This window comes from Pituophis catenifer, unplaced genomic scaffold, assembly GCF_029215685.1.
Source record: "Pituophis catenifer annectens isolate HBS135680 unplaced genomic scaffold, rPitCat1.0.hap2 SCAF_3, whole genome shotgun sequence".
NCBI classification, from domain to species: domain Eukaryota; kingdom Metazoa; phylum Chordata; class Lepidosauria; order Squamata; family Colubridae; genus Pituophis; species Pituophis catenifer.
In genome coordinates, this window is record NW_027256883.1 from 48942625 (window position 1) to 48951440 (window position 8816).

An 8816-nucleotide genomic window follows, 5' to 3' on the forward strand; every position below is an offset into this window, starting at 1 on the left:
CTGAAGTTAGAGAAGCGCCCCGAGGACCTTTTATACGGATAGGCTCTTAGTGGGCGGGACTAGAGTGCACGCATTTATGAGGTCACAAAGTCCGGCTATTGATCGTCCAATGATCCGCATCAAAGACACCTAACTTATTCGTCTCAAATGTTTTCACATGTTTATGTACAAACAATGGGAACGTCCAGCCTTGATGCATTCCGGGAGGTTTTGATTTTAGTTTCCTTAATCTCCAGGCAGTACGATCTTCAAAACTCCCGGCAACTGCTGTAATTTCTCTTACTGAAGACAGCATACTAATAAATAAAAATGTATTTTTTTAAAAAAAGTACTTGTTCATATTTCAGATTTCTTGAGTGCAGATATTGTTCTCTTTACACGATTCTCTGAGAACACTTAAGCTTGTGTACATTTTATGACACCAAATACTGACAAGTATTCAGATTGGATACTGTTGTGAATAGTCTTATGGCCCCCTCTCTGTCCTATTGTGAAAGGTTAGTCTGAGATTTCTGCTGCCAATTACATGTTTAATGTTAAATGGGGATTATAATTAAACAATTGTAAATTGAATATGCATGTATTAAAATACTAATAGCTCTATGAGCAAATACTTCGTATATTTTACTTGGTTTGGATTAAAATGTTATATGCATCAGTAAATATCAGTCTATGATACAACTCTCTTTCACTACATCTATTATTATAGATCTGTTTGTAGAGATATCTGTTAATTTTCATTTGCCAAAATTACTGTAGAAAAATATTCTATTTGATAATATTAGCAAGAAGATGTGAACATCTCAGGTACTGATTATGAAGACTGAAATGCAATTAACTGCTTTTGAAGTTTTGAAGGCATAGGGCTATTATGCCAACTTGTTCCGGCTTTTAGTAGCTGGAAGGGATATACCAAAGCACCAAATCGTTTTTAGTGAGTTAAGAAACAGCTTCTTAAAATGAGTTAAATATGCAGGCCAATCCACGTTCTTTTCTTTCCTGGACACAGGTCTCTTTAGTGTTTAGCATAAGAATCTTGAACAGAGTTCTGCAAACATGGGGGTGTCCATGTAGAGAATTCCCAGATGAGAATTATTATAGCTGTGAATTCCAAATCAGAATGGGTTCTACATATATGCCATTAAATTTCCTTAGAATTCCATCGCAGGTTTTCATATTCAACATATACGGCATTAAATCCTAAACAGAAGTTGCATATGTGACTCCTGAAAGCCAATTCATACATTCCATAGGAATGCTGAAACAGAGAAAACTATTTATTAATTCCATAAAGACAAACCAGTTACACAATACAATGTGCCCCAAGTACAAATAAGACTTAGGGCAAGATCTTCAAACATTCAACACATTAATATACCCCTTAATTAGAAATACTTCCAAATGTCAAAACCAGCAGCCAATCAGCAACGTAATTGACCATATTATATTATAGATGCAACTTACATCACTCAAATCCCTATTTGTTATTGTTGTACTTCCATTCTGAAAGAGGAAGGGAAACATACCTCAAGCATCAGAAATGAGCCTACAATTTATGAATTGCATCCAATTCTCTTATAAATGACATAGAAGCTGTCATCTGAGGGATCATTTACCATCTGTAGTTTCTGCCCATTCTTATTATCCGGAAGAAATGGCCTGCTCCAGATCCTATCATGTAAACAATGTTACTGGTGGGATCCAGGAAGTATATCTTCTCTGTTGCAGTACCTGTCCTCAGGAACATTTCTCCAAGGATTTGTTTGGCCTGTTTGGCCCATACCCTGGCCTTATTTAAAAGAGCCCTTAAAACCCAGCCTTTTCCTGGGATACATTATATTATTTAATTATTTATTTATTATATTTATATACTGCCCTTCTCCCGAAGGACTCAGGGCAGTGAACAGCCAAGATCAAATACATAGATATAAAAATTAAAAACAATTTAAAACCAGATTAAATACTTTGGCCCATAATTAAAAACGTCCCATTAAAATCCAATTTAAAATTTAAAACCGTTAAAATTAGGCTAGCCCGGCTTGCTGGAATAACAAAGTCTTCAGAGCACGGCAGAAGGTGCGCAAGTCTGGGATCCTCCGTACCTCCGGGGGCAGCTCGTTCCAGAGGGCAGGAGCCCCCACTGAGAAGGCTCTCCCCCGGGGGGTCGCCAGTCGACATTGTCTGACCAACGGCACTCCGAGGAGCCCCGCCCTGTGGGAGCATATTGGCCGGTGGGAGGCTGTCGGTAGCAGAAGGCGGTCCCATAAGTACCCAGGTCCTAAGCCATGGAGCGCTTTAAAGATGTTAACACCTTGAATCGCACCGGGAAGACCACTGGGAGCCAATGCAGCTCGCACAGGAAAGGAGTTACATGGGAGCGCCCAGCCGCTCCCATAATCACCCGCGCGGCTGCATTTTGGACCAGCTGGAGCCTCCAGATGCTCTTCAAGGGGAGCCCCATGTATAGTTCTGTTAGAGAGTTCCTTGTGTTTCTAGTTTTAAATTTTTTACCCTGTTTCCCCCAAAATAAGTTATCCCCTGATAATAAGCCCAATTGGGCTTTTGAGCGTATGGCAATAAGGCCAAGTGCTTATTTCAGGGTTCAAAAAAAAATATAAGACAGGGTCTTATTTTCAGGGAAACACAGTAGTATTACAGGAGGTGGGTGTCCTTATACATTTAATAAATAAATAGATACAACATACCTTTTGTCCTCAAATAATATTTCTTATGAAATATTAACATTTAAAGCCCTTTTTCCTATTGTCTATTATTTATGGTTGTAGAACATGAAAGTAACTTTTCATTTTGAAAGAAACGAACTGCTTTCTGTTCTACTAACATGCAGGAAGCAAAATACATTTCTGGGCAATATAGTTATTAAAATGAAGAGGCTAAGTCAGAAGAAGTTCTTACAGATTTTATTTAAGAACAAATGTAGAGAATAATAAATATAATATTGAAAATGGCAGAGCCAAGTCTGCACCAGAGAAAAACTGAAACAGAAAAACTACATTAAAAAAATACAGATTCTGCATGGGAAGCAAACAAAGTATAAAATACTCTTGTCCAAATCACAGCTGAAACTTTGAACTGAGTATCCAGTACCCAAGTGTATTGCAGAATACCAACTGAAAACAGCATGTGTATAGTAAAGTAGCTGGGATTTCCTATATCATTCTCGATGTTGATTACAGGAAAAAGGTAATAACTGTATATTTAAAAAACCAACAATTTAAATAAATGAGCTATTCTGAATTGATACCACATGTATTTGTACCGTGATAATCATATGTAAATTCTATGGAATATAGCATACGTAATATATCTTCTAAACATAGAGAACCATAACATGATGGACAGGTAGCTGGTCTAGAAGCTTGGTTTAATTCTCAGGGAAATGATCAGTTGGTGCCTGGCTGTACATATAAAACTAGGAAGAAGAATCCTATTGTTAGAAACTATTTATAGTGAAATAATTTTCTACCTAGAAGAATAATCCAATCTCACAAATCCCCTACATGTGAATTCAAGTTACACAGCTAGGCATAAGTTTACCATTTCGGCAGAAAACCAAGCAATTTGGGTTTACTCAGTGTCCTGAAGAATTGAGATTTATATGGGGTGTGTGTGTGTGTGTGTGTGTGTGTGTGTGTGTGTGTAAGAGAGAGCGAGAGAGCGAGAGAGCGAGAGAGAGAGAGAAAGAGAGAGAGAGAGAGAGAGAGAGATTTTCCCCACATCCAAATCTATCCCCCTGCTGCTTTCTTACCAATAACTTAGGAGAAGAGTCTTTACCATGCTCAAATAGTTTCCTGTGGGGAAAAAAGCATCATGAAAAGCACATTTTTTTTCATATATTCTCCCTGCTTTTCCTCTATTCTGAAAAGAGCCGCTTCTGCTACTTTAAACAAGGATTATTACAGTATTAAGATACATTCTATGCTTCTCCTGTGCAACATTAATTGGTGCAAGTAAGAATTCTCCTTCATAAATATTTAATCCCTGAAAAACATGCAATAACTTGAAATCAGAAAACTATCTGGTTGTAGGCCAGAGTGGCCCTCCCATTTTTTTTTCAACTGCAACTTCCATTATCCCTCACAATTACCCTTCTTAGCTGATGGGAGTTGGAGGACAACAACATCAGAAGAAAATCATGTTACTCATCCTGGTTTCCCATTGAAACAGGAAAATATCAAATTTTAATTTAACTAAGCAGAATTTTTTTTTTATGTTAAATAAATGAAACTTATAGTATATTATAGCAAACAATCTAAAGTGACATGTAAAACTTCAAGTTATTCACCGATGCAGTAAAAAGTATCAACAACAAAAATATATCTGCCTTGGTAAAATTCTTAAAATATATATTAACCTATGAGATGCTTAGTCTATTATTGCCATTAGATCATGCCTCCGAGCTATAAAGTATAAAACATTCTGATTACATAAAATACAGTCACGATTGTTCTCATCACCAGCATAATCTAATATAAAAATACCTTTCATGTTTACAAGAGGTTTCTTCTAGAAGGTATATATGGGAAAAGTAATAGAAGCAGGAATACATGGGTGGATGGAGCAGAAAGCTACTGTTTATATACTAGACAGCCATTTTGCTTGCAAGATTAATGCATCTCAGAACAGACATAGTGACAGAAGCATATCCATGGCCAGATAACACTGGCTCTATAAAACTGTGGCTTTTGAAGGAACCAGCCAATGGCTCCAAAATCAGAGAATACAAGTTTTGCAATTTATCTTGTTCACACATTTCCTGGCATGCAGGGGTATTTGCAGAGTATGGTTTTTTTAAAAAATCCAAAAGGGCAACTATGAAACTGCAGTCAAAGTTTCACCCATTTTTATTCACATCCAGCACCTATAAAAACAAGTGGATCTTTGATCAGACCATCATGGCTGCCACCTTGAATATTTTCACCATAGTCAGAAAACATCCCTGCTGGCACGTAATCACAAGTCATTTAAGAAATTTTGTTATAACCCTATAACGAGGGCCTCTTTTAATTTAGCAATTTGTTTTGTAAAAGACTGCATGTTGAAAAAAATTGCTTGTACCAATAAGAAACTGTTGCAGGAAAAAATGCAGAGATATTCTATATCTATAAATTGCAGCTGATCAAAACTATTTTCAGAATTACAGAGACTTCCTCCATCCTATATTCTCATCATCAAATGATTTTTTTCTTATTTTAGTTACCTAAGTTTCCAAACACAGGATGGCTGGGATTGCTTTGGGTTTGGGCACTCAAAAGCCCCTTGGTTCTCATAAATATTTAGATAAGGCTGCTGCTAAAACCAGATTTAAAATGCTGATTAAACTTGACTGTCCAAGAATCTGGTGAATGTTTAGCATTCTGACTAGAATATGCTATATCTGAGTAAGGAACTTTTGGGACAAGCAATTATTGGAGGCAAGTAAACTTTGGGTGAATTAAGCAGGGAGAGTGGACTGTTGTTGGAACCTGGCAGCTTCAAGTTTCTTCAGGGTTGCGAGATTTGTTTTATAGTTGGATGTGAGGATTTTGAAGGATAATCCAGGAGTGTCATTGGTCAGACAGATGGATCATGTCAGGTGTTGGAGGGGTAGGAAATAGTAGTTTCCTGTTAGGAAGATCCTAAAGAGCAATGGTGATGCTAGGTCCTTGATCCCACTGAGGGTGAGGATGAGGCAAATTACCAGAGTAATGAGCAGTGGGAACTATGAAAGGAGAAGCTGTTTCTAGAGAAGGGGGATTGTCCACTTGGTCTGTCTCTCTTTCTTCAGATGTCCTTTCCCTGAGGTCAGGAGGCCAGATTGAAGGACACTTTGGCCTCAGACTACTACTGATGAATGTTAGGTCCATATGTTGCCTTTTTCTTCACCCTAGAGCAGATGGCTGAGGTTATGAAGAATATTGCAATAGTCTTTTATCATGATCAGATCACTTCCCAGTCAATATGTTGCCTGTTGGCACGAGTGACATCTGAAAGGCTAAGGACTGGTTAGAATGGGCTACCTGAACTAGTCAAGCTTGAAACTGAGAGATGAGAATGCTGGATATGCTCTCCTGAGGAGCCTTTTCCTCTGCTTTGATTACCTATTCATTTATCAAAAATTCTGGGAGATGAGAGGAAGTGATGTTGCATTACATAACTTCCATCTAGACTTATCTTCCCTTTTAATGAAGATTAAAACAGTATACGACACTCTGGTAGACGATCTTTGTTAAGACCCAGACAGAAAGTTCAACTCTCCTGATCCTACAGACCTCTCAAAAGCATTCACACCCTCTATGCTTTTCTTCTGGACCATCTGCTAGGATTTGGGATATGTTGCATTGTTTTGTTTGTCCATTTCATTCTGTAGGGGTAGCTCCAGTCATAAGGATCAGCTAGCCCTTGATCATTTACTTCATGCTATTCTTGGCTCTGTGTTTAGCATTTCTGTGAAATCAGCAGAAGAGATCATTTCTGGATGATGTACCATCAATATGTTAATATTCCATGGTGTAGACTTAATCTCAGGCCAAACTATTGATGCCCTGGTAATCCTCATATGGTGCCCGTAGTCTATATGGGATTGACAATTGAAACAAACTGAAACTTAAATCCAATAAGAGTAAAGTGTTGGTAGTCCAGAAACTATCTGGTCCTTTGTTGATTATTATATTGGCTGTAGATAGGGTTGCATTCCACTTTAAAAAGCAGGTTCATGACTTTTGAACTCATAGCCACAATATGATCCACAGGTAGAAAATGTGGTCTTTGCTCCACTTTGATGCACCAGTTGAGGCCCTTTTTGGAGCAGAAGGTTTTGACATGCATGGCTTATGCCCTCATCCTTTCAAAATGAGATAATAGCAATGCACTTTATTTGGGCTACCCTGAAAACTACTAGAAAACTGCTGACAAGTGAAAGCTACTTCAGCCATGTAACTTCAATTTTGCAGGTACTATATTGTTTCAAATTAATTTCAAAAGATAATTCAAATTGCTGTTTCTGGCCTCTAAACACTTTGTTTGGCAACTGTCCATTCTACATATTTGTCTCAGGAGATGATGTTGATGATCCTAGAAACAGTCTATCTCAATGGCTGCCATCGTTGTGAAATAATGTCTCCACAGAAATCTGTGAATCACAGCATCCTGGAGCATTGTTATCTTTAAGAAGGTTAATGAAGACGATTTTGGATTTAAAATGCTTGCTTGGATGTCTTTATTTGCAAGACAAAAGTTATATCTGTGTTAAAATTTCCTATCTGTTTTTTTCATTCTAATGATTTACCTAACTAGTTTAGAATTACACAACTGGTTTAGAATTTATACAGTATTTCATTATCTTTTTTTATTTGGATATTTTATGATTGTGAACCAATTAGAGTCATTTCAAAATGCTGGAGTAAAAATCCTGAAACAAATAAAAATATAAATAAATTGCCACTATTAAAATAGTTAGGGACAAGGCAGTTGAGTGTAAAAGCCTTATTAAAGGCTGAAAATTACATTAATCCTCCTCTCTCAGTAGGGAGCAGGTCCCAAAAGTCTGGAGATGCTACAGAGAAGGCCAGAATCAGGATTACAATCAGACCAAGAAATAGCAGCTCTGATATAATACTGATGATGATGATGATATGGAATGGGCACCATACTGAAGAACACAGTCTCTCTGATAATTCCTGGTTTGTAAAGGGCAACAAGGACAATCATACCTTGTTTCCACTGAAAAGTGACTACAAACACCAATGTCTGTAAACTGAAATACAAAACAGGCAACTGAATATTTAGAACAAAATATCACCAAAACAATAGAATCAAGAACGTTTGACAATCAAGTTTGAGTTAATTGTTCACAGAATATAGTATTTTTTTTAAAAAAAAAGAGCACAACAGATTTAGCAGCCGCTAAGTACTTTTGGGCAGGGTAGCAAGAAATAGGCTATGCAATTTAGCAGTTACATGATGTACTTGGTCATTTGGTTTCAATTCACATTTGATGATCCAAACACTGAGCTCATAACACAGGACAAGAACTATCCTGTGTGTACTCATGACAGCATTACCCAATGCTGAAAGTGAACAGGGAAGCCCTTGTGAATGTAACTGTATTTTTTTTTCTCTTAATGCTCTTTGGAGCTTGTTTGTTCAAGTGAACTACAAACAAGATAAAGCATTTAGCAGATCAGGTGAGAATCCAGAGTTGTGAAAGAGAAATTTCAGAAATTGAAAATAAGGCTTTAATGCCATAAAAAAAAAAGCTTCACAGTATATAGGAAAAGCTATTATGCTAAAAATTGTTTTTTAAAAACCAATATTTGCCTTAAAAATACATACACACTAAAATAATGTGTGACAACATTAAAAGTCAGAAAATTGAATAAAATTCTACTGTGTTATATTCTTTTAAAAGTTCTACAACCAGAAGGGATATTATAGGTTTAAAATGCCAGAAGGCAAGTTTTTCATATTTAACCTACATTTTAGCAACGTGAGTGATCCACAAATCCCTTGTTGACAACCAATTATCCACACTACCATTTAAATAGGTATCAAATGTTTAACACAACGCTTAAGGATTTTAAAAATAAACATTTGGCTAAAAAATAAAGCTTCTAAATATATTCTCATAATTTAAAATAAATATGGGAGCAGATTTCATTATTTACATTTATCTGAATGACCAAGAAAAGTTCCATAGGCAAGTCTGTTGTGCTGTAAATGCACCAGGCAAATTTCCAGCTCCATATCAGTTGGCTTTTGAATATAACTATTCATTTCTATAGCATACTGAAACAACTTTATAGTATTGTTTCCAT